The 12,052-nt window shown below is 40.4% G+C and overlaps 1 non-coding gene across 1 annotated transcript; it reads right to left on the reverse strand.

Moving 5' to 3' along the window:
* Nucleotides 1-6,700: 6,700 nt before the first annotated feature.
* On the reverse strand, nt 6,701-6,917 carry LOC142491745 (small nucleolar RNA U3). The gene has a single exon (XR_012800501.1). It is a non-coding gene; the product is annotated as a small nucleolar RNA U3 (small nucleolar RNA).
* Nucleotides 6,918-12,052: the final 5,135 nt, after the last annotated feature.

Here is a 12,052-nt window from a genome sequence, read left to right on the forward strand (position 1 = left end):
GGCCCTCCTGGGAGGTTCCTTGTAAGCCCACCTTTGTCGGTCCCGTAAATAATCCTCCCTTTCCCCTCCTGGTTTTCCTCTTGTGGCTGGTATAGGGAAAAGACCCGGGTTCTCTAAAAAAGTCTCCGTCCTTTGGGGTAGGGGAAAGGGGATTTCAAATCCTGAATAGGAAATATGTGTACCCGTGTCTACTTCTGTATCACTAGCCGAGACCTCCCATTCGGTGGAAGAATCTTGTGTTTTGGGATAAGGGTTGTAGCACCGATATCTGCTTTTGAAATGGAAACATTTTCCTTCTTTGAAATCTTCGTAATCACGAATATACTTTTTGTGTTTCCTGTCTTTTATATCTTTTTTTTATTTTTTCTATGTTTGTTTTTAGTTTATTTTCCAAAGATTCAAAGGTTGGATCAGGTTTCCATTTATTCACATCTGCCAAAAGGACTTTAATTTCAGCCTTTACTGTGTCTAGTTTTTTTGTTTCATAATCAACCAAAAGGCCCATTAGTTGTGCTGAGCATTGGAGTAAAATCTTATTCCAATTGGAGTGAAAAGTTGCATCAGTTATTTGGTGAGAGGGTGGGAGCTTTACTCTAAGGCCCCTTGGGACCAAGTTGGTCTTAATATAGTTTTCAAGACTTACCACTTCCCACCAAATTTTAGTTCTTGAGCTGTAAGTTCTTTCTAAATCACTAAAAAAACTTTTGATATCTGCTACTGGGGTCTCTGCACTAGGTATGGATGTAACCGAAAAGGTTTCTTTTGCCATTTCATTCATCCACTCGTCAAAGTCATGGTCATCTGTCAAAAAACTCGTCATCGTGTATGGTGTCTCACAAGAGTTAGTGTACACCTCACACAATATGGATCAGAAGATTCTCACTATATATTCTGGAGAATTGGGAGCTGGTTTATATAATGAACATTAGCTGTTCCAAAACCATTTACATTTATAAAGGGCAAATAAACCGCTCATCCATGTATGTATACGTATGTATATTGTGCAACAGGTGCTCTAAGGGAAAAGTCAATTGTATTACAGAGTAGATCCCAAAAGGATCAAAAAAGGCTCCCTCATATATCGAGCACTCAATGTTGGGGTACAGTAGTAAGACTCACAGTCGTCTATCGGTGTAAATACCGTTGATAGGACAAAATATGGCCCATCTTGACCGGAATAGCTCGGAAAAATAATTAAATTTTATTCAAGTAATTTCAATTAGTAAGGTTAAAAACACATATAAAACATTCAAACATTAAAAACCCCCATTAGGAAGTGGTAAGGTGAGCAATCAATCAAACAATTAGTATCAATGTAATATACAAATTTAGTTGCTCTCCACAGATGTCTTATTGCGGAATATAATTATTCCTGGACAAGCAGGTAAGTATCCCTTCAAGCATACAGTATATAGTGAAAAATTCATGATGTATAAAGTTATAGGTAAGGTGGTATCAGAGGTGCAATATATACACCTTTGTTGTCATGTGTATGCACTGGCTCAGGAATGGTATGCGAACTGTCACACAATCTAGGATGCAGTACAGCGGGTGCAAGGGGCTCCGCTCCAAAGGGAGAATACAGTGGTATATACTCTTGTCACTAATATAGTACTTATGCTTCCCCAGGAAAGCAGGACGCCCCCACCGCGGGTAAAATATGACTTAGTATCGCATCCAAAACACAATGTGTATCAGGTGTATGTACCGGCTCAGGTGTATAGCATAAAACACAATGTGTATCAGGTGTATGCACTGGCTCAGGAATGGTATGCGAACTGCCACACAGTCTATGATATAATACAGCGGGTGCAAGGGGCTCCGCTCCAAAGGGAGGAAAAATATAGTAGTATATACTCTTGTTACTAGTGTAGTAGTAAGTAGTAAGCAGGACGCCCCCACCGCGGGCAAAAATGACTTCGTATCGCATCCAAATCACAATGTATCCTGTCTGAATACAAGCCTGGCTGGAGTCTCTGCTGCTGTCTCAAAACGCAGACGCTGCCACTTCAGATGACGTCGCCTATGACGTCACCACGTTCCGACGATCGTTTCGCGTAGACTGACATGCTTCTTCAAGGTGAGGAGTGTGTTTCCTAGCTATGCCGGTGAATATTTATAGGAAAAAGGTCCCGCCCCTCTGAGTCAGGGGGGCGTGATTACTGCCCGAGATCCAATCGGGTCAGAGAAAGTATACTTCGCCATTGTGTGGATTGCAGGTGTACTTAGAGGTGCACCATGGGCTGTCTTTATAGCCTCTAAGGGGAGGTACGGAGCAGGTAAGTTTAATAGGCCAAAAATGCCATAATGTTACAACAATCTATATTTCTCTGACCCGATTGGATCTCGGGCAGTAATCACGCCCCCCTGACTCAGAGGGGCGGGACCTTTTTCCTATAAATATTCACCGGCATAACTAGGAAACACACTCCTCCCCTTGAAGAAGCGTGTCAGTCTACGCAAAACGACCGTCGGGACGTGGTGACGTCATAGGCGACGTCATCTGAAGTGGCAGCGTCTGCGTTTTGAGACAGCAGCAGAGAGACTCCAGCCAGGCTTGTATTCAGACAGGATACATTGTGATTTGGATGCGATACGAAGTCATTTTTGCCCGTGGTGGGGGCGTCCTGCTTACTACTTACTACTACACTAGTAACAAGAGTATATACTACTATATTTTTCCTCCCTTTGGAGCGGAGCCCCTTGCACCCGCTGTATTATATCATAGACTGTGTGGCAGTTCGCATACCATTCCTGAGCCAGTGCATACACCTGATACACATTGTGTTTTATGCTATACACCTGAGCCGGTACATACACCTGATACACATTGTGTTTTGGATGCGATACTAAGTCATATTTTACCCGCGGTGGGGGCATCTTGCTTTCCTGGGGAAGCATTAGTACTATATTAGTGACAAGAGTATATACCACTGTATTCTCCCTTTGGAGCGGAGCCCCTTGCACCTGCTGTACTGCATCCTAGATTGTGTGACAGTTCGCATACCATTCCTGAGCCAGTGCATACACCTGACAACAAAGGTGTATATATTGCACCTCTGATACCACCTTATCTATAACTATATACATCGTGAATTTTTCACTATATAGGCTTGAAGGGATACTTACCTGCTTGTCCAGGAATAATTATATTCCGCAATAAGACGTCTGTGGAGAGCAACTAAATTTGTATATTACATTGATACTAATTGTTTGATTGATTGCTCACCTTACCACTTCCTAATGGGGTTTTTTAATGTTTGAATGTTTTATATGTGTTTTTAACCTTACTAATTGAAATTACTTGAATAAAATTGTATTATTTTTCTGAGCTATTCCGGTCAAGATGGGCCATATTTTGTCCTATCAACGGTATTTACACCGATAGACGACTGTGAGTCTTACTACTGTACCCCAACATTGAGTGCTTGATAAATAAGATGATTCCTGTTTAGTCAAAACTCCTATCTCCCTGCCCAGGTCCAACAGATCACAAATTTCAGATAGATATGATTGTGTGGGATCCGTATCCAAATTGCAGTATGCCTGATTATCATTGAGTTGTCTCAAAGCTTCTAAATGATAAAAGTCTGAATGCATAATAACCACCGCTCCCCTTTTGTCTGCACTTTTTATAACAATATCTGTTCTCTTTTTCAATGAACATAGATGTGAACATTCTTCCTTGGTTATATTGTCAAAAAAGGGGGTAGAAAATGAATAACCTTTTGCCAAAGTTTGTAGATCCTTCTCAACCATTTTCTCAAAGGTTTCAAGATGAGGACCTTTGGAGAAGGAGGGACAAAAAATGGATTTATTTTTAAAGTGTGTATGTTTTGTCCCACTAAGAAATAGAGATTGTTCTTCCTTATCTACAAAATCAACAACTTCTTTTTCACCTGCTAAATCAATTAGATCTTGAAGTTCCCCATACTCTCTGAAGGATAGTCTATCCTCCCAGGTGTCATCGATCACATGCAGGGGATTGAAACATCCCCAGCATGTGTGAGAGGAGACACAGGAATCAAAGTATTCCTGGATAAAAAGAATTTCTTTAGCGAAAGTTTCCTGATATACCTCTGGAGGTCAATGACTGTGTTGAAAAGGTCAAAGTTATCCATAATAGCAAAATTAAGACCTTTATTCAAAACAGCCATTTCCCCATCAGGGAACACCTGAGATGTTTATAACATTATCATTATGTGTCAAGGGTTGATCTTTCTTTTCTTTAGTGACCCTTCTTTTTGGCGAGCACCTTGTCCTTTTAAAATGTTTTTTGATGACTTTTGACTTCTAAGGTCATAGGACGTAGAGGCTTCTCCCTATCCGTGTCATCATCCGTTGAAAATGAAACTATTTGCTGACGAGTTTCCCCGTCTGAGATGTCAGAGATACTAGATGTTTCAGGAAATTTCTTTAGAATGGATCATTTTGTTGTTGATTTCTTATGGTATTCTTTTTTGGATTGAGGATTCCTCTGTGTGAAGTCCTGGCGAGTCGGTGTTGTTAAGGGAGGTAACCTTTGCCAAACATATATTTGGTTCCTTTCATAATCGATCCGATCCCTGTCGAATGTTTGTTGTTTTTTTATCATAATTTCCTTCTCGGCCTTTTCCACATTATTGGAGAGTCTCTCATCCATGGTTTGGAAATCTTCCATATCCTTAAAGTTGTTAAGTCTCTCTTGTAGATCTTTTATATCCATCTTCACGCTAATCCGTTCTTGTACCTTCATTTTTCATTGTCATGACTACTGTATTATATATAAAAAAGAGAATTGTCCACCCCCCCCTCCTCCCTCTTCTTTCCTCACCATCTCCCTCCTTTGTTCACCCTTTTTAATTTATTTTTATTTCTTTCACTAACATATTCAACATATGATCTATTAATAAGTGGACAGGCAAGTGTTTATCCGTGGCCAAATTATCCCTTCATATTATGGTCATATAAAATTATTTGCATTTTATTCATTTGTCATATACCATGTAATGTTTCTCTTGTATTGTCATACCTATGTTTGCTCACTAAACATATGGGTATTAGAGTATAAGCATACATTATGAACCCACCCAATGTTTATTGTGATTTATGTATTACAACTATGGAGATATCCTATTTCATACTACAGTATGTCTCCCTCAATCATCATCCATAATTGGAACCAATTCGCGAATTTATAAATATACAGTATGTGTTAATTGTTTGTTCGTTCTGTTTTAACAGCTTCTGTTTGTTTACATTTTGTCCGTCCTCGCAGTCAAATAGGAAACCTCACCCGCATCAGATGCACCCTCTCAATCTAGAGCTCTGATTGGGAGTTGGATTTACCAATATCTTTGAACCTTGATTTTCGCACCAAAATCGCGCAACATCAGTGAGTTTTGTGGGCGGGGAATCCCCTTTATAACTGCAGGGATATGAGACGCGATCGTACTCTTTGATAAAGGGCGCGTTAGCCTGAAACGCATCAGAGTGTGTTTGCATTCCCCCTCTATACCATGTTCCAATAAATACTCGTTTTTAACCCATATTTTTGGTACTGGTCCCCTCCTTCCGCTGTGCACCGCTGCAATCTTTGGAATCTCTACTTTGCCTACAACATACTGCGTGATGCACGCACCAATGGAGAAGTGGCTGTATAAGTGAGTATTGTTTCTTCCCTTGTTTATCAAGGGAAGTTGCTGACCAGGAACAGTGCTGCAGGTAATATCAACATAGTCCGGTGAAGCAATATCAGGATTGTTTGATACACATACACTACCGACACGTTTAAATCGAGCAGGGCTAGTTCCGCAAGCCGGGGGATGCCCCGGCTTGCTAGCCCCACTCCCTCGGCGTGCCGCGCATCACCGATGCGCGGTCACGCGTCATCGGGTGTCAGCGCCCCCTGCACGCGCGTCCAGGGCTCCCCAAGGGAGCCCTGGTGTCCCGCGATGTGGGGGACGGCGGCAGGGGGTTCCGGGGGACCCGGCGGACCCGGCAGCGGTAGGGAGAGCGCCCCGATTGGAGGGCGCTCTTCCGCTGCTTTGGCGCGCGCCCGGCACCCTCCGGCGTGCGCCAGGATACTGCTGCGGCCGAGAACGGGCAAATGCTCGAATAAACTCGGCCGCAGCAGTATCTACATTTTTCTTCAACCATATAGACATTATATATTATTCTACTCTTACTGCTATCAAGTGCACTGGGTCCAATACCACAGACAGCTTTATTTCACGTCTCCTCCAATTGGCTACAATTTATACTGTTTGCCTTCATATGTATCCACCTAGCTGAAGCACTGCTATTTGGATTTTTATCCTGTTTTTCCTTATTGTTGTTAAGTCTGAGGATCTGTATAAATACTGCACACAGTAATAAATATCTGTAAGAAAACAAGAAATGTTACTGATTTGAATAGAATTAAATACATGTTTACAATTAGAAACACAAAGCACATTGTTTCACCTTATCCAGTGTGCAAATCCAAATAATTGTATTTGATATTCCTATATGTTAATTCACTGCACCCTGTTGCTAATATTAGCTAATGAGTGAGTATTGTGCTTTAAAATAGATTTAAAAATGAATGTGCGCTCAGAAATACATCTGTATTAAAAATATTTCTAGACTTAATAGAAAAGTCATATCAACAACAACAACAACAACAACAACAACATTACTCTTCTTTTGGTTTCTATTTTTTACTTGCTATAAAGAACTAACCACTCAGCTTGTGTTCTCTCTCTCCAACTCTCCTTTGCAGGAGAGAGGAACAGTCATCAAAAGCAAACAGCAGCTGCATGAAAGCAACACTGTAAGCTCACTTCACGCTCAGGAGAAAACACTGAAGCTCTTCCTCGTGGGTTGTGAGTTTGGACACTTTCGAGCACATTTCTCCAGTTTGGAACTATAGAAATGATCCCTGAAAGTATAGTCTTAACCAATTAACGCTGCAAATGAAATGCACACAGTACATGACCCTCTTTCAAGTTATAGTAAGTTTTTCCAAAAATGTTAATATTCTGGTGCTCAAAGGGTGAGAAACTTTCTCAAATACAGGGTAGTACTGTATAATTGTGATGCCAATATATTAGCACAAAGTCTTTATTAAGGCTCTTATTGAAGTTATAAGCAAACTATCCTAGCAATTTGCATGTGTCTCGCCCAGTAGCCAATAAGACTGAAGTTACCTCTCTCAGAAATCAATCAGGAAGAATAGCTCAGAATAATGGTGTCTGTTTTAATTGTGGTGGTTTTGGTCATTGGCAGAGAGTGTGCCACTATCAGTCAGAAGCAGGGAAGTGCTGCTTTGCCTGTGGGGGCTCAGAGTGCAAGTCTCTGTAAAAATTTTTTTTTAAAAAACACCGCTACCTTATGTAAAAGAGTTTGTTTGTAACCCTGATTAATTTTTTCCTGAATGATTTCTTGTGTGAAAGATACTGTGGGTCATGCTGATTATCATGTGTGTACAAAAAATATGAATATTAGTTGCTTATGATGAAATCTAAATTTTAAAAGGTTTTAAAAAGGTGTACACCGAATATAGGAGAGAAATACCTCACAACGGAAGGGGAGTATATTCAGCTCTGTCCCTGGTTATAGTTTGAAAGGTTTATTCGTCCTGGCCAGGCGGATACTTTTTAAACCGGACACATTTCTTTTCGTTTGTGGTATTTCTATCTTAATAAAAGGAGGGGCATAGCCTCTCCCTTACATTTTAAAGAATGCGAAGCATTCACATTAAAATTAACTAGCTCTGTGCTTAAGCAGTTTATTTATGAGAACAAGGTAATGTAGAACTGTCTTCTTATCCGTAAAGCAGTAAGATAACACATTTCAATTTTATTTCTACAGGATTAAGATATGTTTGGGAATGTTTATGTTTAAAAATGCTGGTAAGAGATCACAAACACTGTTTGAATTAATATATTGTATTATATATGTATATAACGCCATTAATGTGCATAGCGCTTCAAAAGGAGGGTGTCCGTGGTGGCAGGTGCTGCGGGGAGGTTGAGTGGTGTGAGCGGAGTGTGGTGATATCTGTCTTTAGCAGCATGGAGGTCATCAGTTATTTTAGCGAGAATTGTCCCCGTTAAATAAGCAGCCATACAAGACAGGTAGGGTCAAGCTTGCAGTTTTTTAGTCATGGTATAACTGTTGCATGTTTGAAGATATTTTGTTTAGTTTAAGAGAGGGCATAGTTAAAACGGGATAGCATAAAATTGTATTGATGGAAGTTTGCAGGAATATGAGATTTCTTTCAGAAGGCATTCAGGGGAATGAGTGCTCTTGTTGGCATAGATTTGGTGTTTATAAGTAATTTGAAATATTCCGTTATTTAATTTTTGAAAGGCCATACATAATGCAGTTTTAGGACAGCGTGGAAAGCTTCATAACATTAATCTAATGTTACAATCCCCTGCGCGAGGATTAATCCAGCAGTTAATATGAATTAGACAGCGAAACCCGTTGTCTGCTATCTGTAATTTGAGGTTTCTGGCGAAAGGCCTGGAAAAACTGGCTGTTTGTCCAGAAAGAAAAAAAAAGTGCTTTGAAAATTATTTTTTTCTTTTTAAAGTCAGAGTGTCTTTAAAAGTTAATGCTGGCCGTGTGCTCAGCACTTTGCAAAGAGTTCAAAATTATTTGTCTATTTTAAAAGGAAGTCTCTTGTTCAGGATTTCAGGATTTTTTTATATTGTTAATGCCACAGTTGTTAAAAGACCTACTGCAGGCTTTTTCTTTTAACACAAGCAGTAAATATTTTTATAGTCACTACACATACAAATCTATTTAGTTTAATTTTGCTATATATCAAGCAACCTGTTTTCATAACTATTTTTGTATTTTTGTTCACATAATTGTATAAGATAATATATGAACAAAAGAGGGGAGATACAAAGGTTATTGAAGGACTCTCTGAAATCCCTATAGAGGTTCAGAGCTTGATATGTTGTAAATAATACACAATGCACAGCAGGTTCAGAATTTATTATAGCAATGTTAACTCCAAGGACTCTTGCAGTAATAAAAGTTGCTGCCATACTAACAGGGCTGACAGGCCCCTGGTAAAAAATAATAATACCTTTGCAGATGTCACAGCAAAGCAGGTAGCAAGCCGTCCCTATGTTGAGGGATATATCATATCTGCCAAATTTATAATTTTGTAACCATTTATTCGTTTTTGGGTATGTCCTGGACATACAGTTAAAGGACAGGGGATATATAATTGCATGTGTGAACAGATTATATATTATATACAGGGCATTTCACATTTTTTTTTAGCAGAATAGTTACAGTGGAGTGTTTGAGGTGAAAGCCAGGAGTGACTGTGGGTGTGGGACAATAGCCATGAGTGCAGGCTGTTGGGATGCTTGATTTGTGGGGCGAGTTTTAAGGTTAGTTAGTATTAAATGACTAAAAGGTTGACACCATTTACATCAGAGAAAATGGCAGATGGCAGTTAGGTATGAATGAGAGGAAGTGTGTATTGGGAGAAGAGAGATTGATTTGTAGTTTGAGACAGTGTTTTTGTCCCCATTTTTGAAGATTGGGACAACTCTGGCAGTTTTCCAGGTCTTATGGATATGGCCTGCAGACAGGATAGAGTTGATTATGGAAGCAATTGGTTTGGCACAGGCTGAGGTACCAAGTTTTAGGAACTTGGATTGTAGCAAAGTCAAATCCACATTGGTTGCTTAGTTTAAAATTTGAGGAGCGTTAATAGGGAATATCTCTGTTTAATATGCGGATGCTAATAATAGTAGTAACCATATTAATACAAGAATTTATTTCTAGGTATAAATTCTCTCCCTATGAGACACTTATGGGATGAGTTATGACCATCAGTAGTTCAAAGTAACGAATTAAGGACCATGTTATTGGTAATAAAATAATTAATAAGTATTGCATGCAACTAATATATATTTTTGAGTCTTTCTAGGCACAGGTTGAAGCTGAAAGTGCACCTACGCGAGACGGGTTAATGGTCAAGCATTTTCTACGCAAGCACGCTCTTCATCCCAGATGAAAAGGCCATTTAAATACTACTCATCACCAGCATTGCAATAAAAATTTCTTATCATCATGGATACACATCACGCACGTCAAAATAGTGCCAGCCTAGGCACAAACAGCTACTGTAATAAAGACAAAGACATAGCACCTGCAAATAAGTGTTTGATGGACACAATACTCTCTGACCACTAATCATCAAGGGAGAAAGGTCATAGGCAAAAAAGTCCAGGCCTCAACACATGAACTTTGAACTTTTTATTTTTACAGGTTTTTATTATTTTTCAGTTACATATGTATGCTCTATTATGTTTGTGTAAGTGGCGTCCCATAAGGATGCCAAAATACTGCTGCGGCCGAGTTTATTCGAGCATTTGCCCGTTCTCGGCCGCAGCAGTATCCTGGCGCGCGCCGGAGGGTGCCGGGCGCGCGCCAAAGCAGCGGAAGAGCGCCCTCCGATCGGGGCGCTCTCCCTACCGCTGCCGGGTTCGCCGGGTCCCCCGGAACCCCCTGCCGCCGTCCCCCACATCGCGGGACACCAGGGCTCCCTCGGGGAGCCCTGGACGCGCGTGCAGGGGGCGCTGACACCCGATGACGCGTGACCGCGCATCGGTGACGCGCGGCACGCCGAGGGAGTGGGGCTAGCAAGCCGGGGCATCCCCCGGCTTGCGGAACTAGCCCTGCTCGATTTAAACGTGTCGGTAGTGTAGTATAAGGTATTATTTGTTTAACTCTGTTTATTTTGTTTGGATTTATAGGTTAATAGAATCTCCCTGCAGAATGATATCCCGGTGGGAGAATGCTTTATCAGTCAAACACACGGTTATGTTAATTGCTCACAGGTAGAGTTAGAAACAAAAGAGAGACACCCAATACACAAGTGCTAAAAAGTAGTCTATGGGAAGAATAAGTTTCAGGGAATTTATTCCCAAATGTAGGAGTTGGGTTACTGAATGACAGGTTTACAAGGATATCCTCAATCATACAACCACAGACATTTACTCACTTAACCAAGAATAGGTTTAGTTTAAATTAATGGCTCCGCAGAATAGAATAGCTCTAGACTATATTTTAGCCTCAAAAGGAGGGGTATGTATGCGCCCTAGTTAAAGCGCAATGTTGTGTATTTATCCAGGATTCCGGGACCATGGGGACTTGGTGGTTCGATTGATTTGCTTTGAGCGAAGCTAGCGAATGTTTTTGTATGTGTGTGTTTGTCCTACTCATTGCTCTCTATGTGTTAAGTACAGCAAAACTCTGATCCAGAAGTCGTTGCAACCCCCACCGACGCTTTGCCTCTCTGCGGTGATGATGTCGCCAGTCCCCCAGAAGAAGAGACCAAAGAAGAAATCAACTGGGCTGATATAATGGCCGTAAAAAAAGGAATGAAGTTATGCACAACTTGGACATCTTGGTCCATCAGGACTATGAAATGGTTAACTGTTCTGTAAATAGACTGTCTCTTAAGGATATATATGTCTCTATTGGTCACTACAAGCCCATAGTCATAGAGAAGAGTACCAAGTAAGGGTATTTGTTCTTTAGAGAACAAAAAGGAAGGAATTGTTAGGACCAGTAGGTCAGGCCAGAATCTACACTTGTGTTAAGCTTCCATTTTGTCTGATCATAACTAGTTAAGATTCTGTAGTCAGCCTTTTGCTGAAATATAATTCCTAAATGCACTCAGTTTCTGCCAAATTGCATTTCCTTTCTTCCTGCTCAGAATATTGCTAAGATACTTTTTGTATGGACAGTCTCCTGCTGTTTTAGTTAGAATACAATAAACTGGTTCTAAGCAAGAAGCAAAATAGTGTAATATAGTTGCTAAAGACTCAAGGTCTCTTTTGATAACAGACAATGAATAAGCTATGTATTCAGACATTGCTTGTATTTGGGAGAGACATGTCCCAAAATCATGCCACTAATATGTCCTGCCCCTAAATCCCGCCTCTAATCAAAGCTACGCCCAAGACACACCCAGGATATGTCTATGTTATGCCTCTAACTAATATCTTTTTTTTTTTCTGTATAAAAGTCATTACCCTATGAGTAATAAATT

Source organism: Ascaphus truei, chromosome 3, assembly GCF_040206685.1.
Source record: "Ascaphus truei isolate aAscTru1 chromosome 3, aAscTru1.hap1, whole genome shotgun sequence".
Classification (NCBI taxonomy): Eukaryota; Metazoa; Chordata; class Amphibia; order Anura; family Ascaphidae; genus Ascaphus; species Ascaphus truei.